The sequence below is a fragment of the Etheostoma cragini genome, chromosome 17, assembly GCF_013103735.1.
Source record: "Etheostoma cragini isolate CJK2018 chromosome 17, CSU_Ecrag_1.0, whole genome shotgun sequence".
Lineage (NCBI taxonomy): Eukaryota > Metazoa > Chordata > Actinopteri > Perciformes > Percidae > Etheostoma > Etheostoma cragini.
The window spans coordinates 25,817,658-25,819,985 of record NC_048423.1 but is presented as its reverse complement, the minus strand read 5'-3'; positions in this window follow the sequence as shown (position 1 = coordinate 25,819,985).

The window sequence follows — 2,328 nt, the reverse complement described above, 5'->3', positions numbered from 1 at the left end:
CAATGGAGCCAAAAAGATCCTTCATGTGGGCCGAAAGTCCTTATAAAAAGGCATAAAAAAGGGCACAAGAGTTTTAGAATCTCTTGGCTGCCAGTGTGCATGTGAGAAGACCTAAAAAAAGAATCCTCCTGCAGTCAGGTAGCTTCAACATGATGGTGGGTTATTATTAGTGAACATGTGAGGAGACCTAAAGAGAGAAGCCTCCTGCAGTCAGTTAACTTCAACATGATGGTGGGTTATCTTCAGAGATGGGAAGCAACGAAGTACAAATACTTCGTTACTGTACTCAAGTAGATTTTTCTGATATTTCTACTTTACTTTACTATTTATTTTTGTGCCGACTTTTTACTTCTACTCCTTACATTTTAACACAAATATCGGTACTTTCTACTCCTTACATTTTACAAAATTGGCTCGTTACTTTAGTTTTTACAAGAGGTTGTCATGTCGGACAATAGCGCGGACACGCGCCACACACAGCGAGCGGGTGCCGCGCCACACGGAGAGAAAAGTGAGAGAAATGAAAAGGAGACAAGCTGTCCGGAGGATAATCAGCTGAGATTGTGTGTGTGCCTCTTTTAAAACTGTAAGTCGTATAACTCATGTTGTCAGTTCATTTAAGCCTGTTATTGGTCTGTAGTTCTTCACATTTAAAGTAAGTTAGCTAGTGGTTTTGGTGTGTTCTTCATCTGTTAGCTAGTGGTTTTGGTGTGTTCTTCAGCTGTTAGCTAGTGGTTTTGGTGTGTTCTTCACATGTTAGCTAGGTTGAACGTTGGTCTTAATGAAGCATCAACACTTTCACCAGCTTTATTCGCATGATTTTTTTTTGTTTTTTTTTACCGAACTTCAGATTCTGTAATTCAATTGACAAGTGGATGGAAACTTAGCTAGACAGAAGTTGTCTCCGTCTGTTTTAACAGACACACCTGGGGCCAAGTTGGACACCAGAATCAGCTTTAATCCAGCCCTAATTCTCAACTTTCACATCATTTCACTGGAGTTGTCCTCATAATGGTTTACGTCATCAATACCGTATTCAATCTAAATGGATGGAAATACATCTACTGTACGTTGCATTTGACCGACGACTAAGACAACTCAATAGATTCAGCATTCTGCATTAATTCACAGCAAATCATTGAGGCTTGATGGCGCTAACGTTAGCACATAGTATTATGGATGGTGTCAACGTTAGCACATAGTAGTATGGATGGTGTCAACGTTAGCACATAGTAGTATGGAGGGCCGAAAACAGCAAGACATTCCCATCATCCTCAGCCTTATCTGAAAGAAATGTTTGAGACAGAAGGCATCAAGAAGGACTCCTGGCCAATGTGCTGGGGAACTTCTTCATTAATGTCTGTTTAGTCAATCATATTTTAATCCTTTATTTTATTTCCAGAGCCATATTTGAGCACACACATAAATGTAGATTCATTTTTACGTTATGGGGAAAGATTAAAAATAAAAACTGGATCTGTGAATTCTCACAGAATCATAACTGAATTCATATCTTGTCCGAATCTTATTAACCTGGAGTCCCAGTCTCTGTCATAATAATCATATATGTTATGTTTTAGGCCTGTTGGCAGACAGCCGTTTAAAATGTAGCCATTGCCACATAAAGACCGTGTCCTCCATGTCCACTGAAGTTCCTCAGCTTCTCTCTAGTAACATTTGTGTGCTCCAGGTAGCTTTCGCAAGGCTACTTTTACTTTTATACTTTAAGTAAATTTCCAAGCCTGTACTTTGTTACTTTTACTTGAGTAAAGAAGTTTAATCAGTACTTCCACTTTTACCGGAGTATTTTTTAACACAAGTATCTGTACTTCTACTTAAGTACGGAAAGTGAGTACTTTTGCCATCTCTGGTTATCCTCGGTGAACAGCAATATCTATTGGCACATTGCACCTTGCACATTATTGTAATTGTGAAAAACAAATGCATTGTGTTGAAGCTTATTCATATGAGACACTGCGACAGTAAGATCTCTCTGTCAATCTGTTCATTCTGGTGACAAGGGCATAGGGTTATCTCGTTGGTGCATAAATATAATGATATTGATATTGAGAAAATGTAATATATACAGTATATATGCAGTGGTGCTCATAGGTTTACATGCCCATGCTTAAGTTGACTAAAAAGAGGAATACAAAATCATCTATAGTAAATAGATCTTAATGCCTTAATTAAAAAAAAGGAAAAATCCAATTTTTTAAGGACACCAATTTTCTTTGTGAATCAATAACGTATTGTACATAAATACATTTTCTTCCTTAAAATACAGGGGGCATAAGTATACATACCCCCTATGTTAGAGTTATTTCA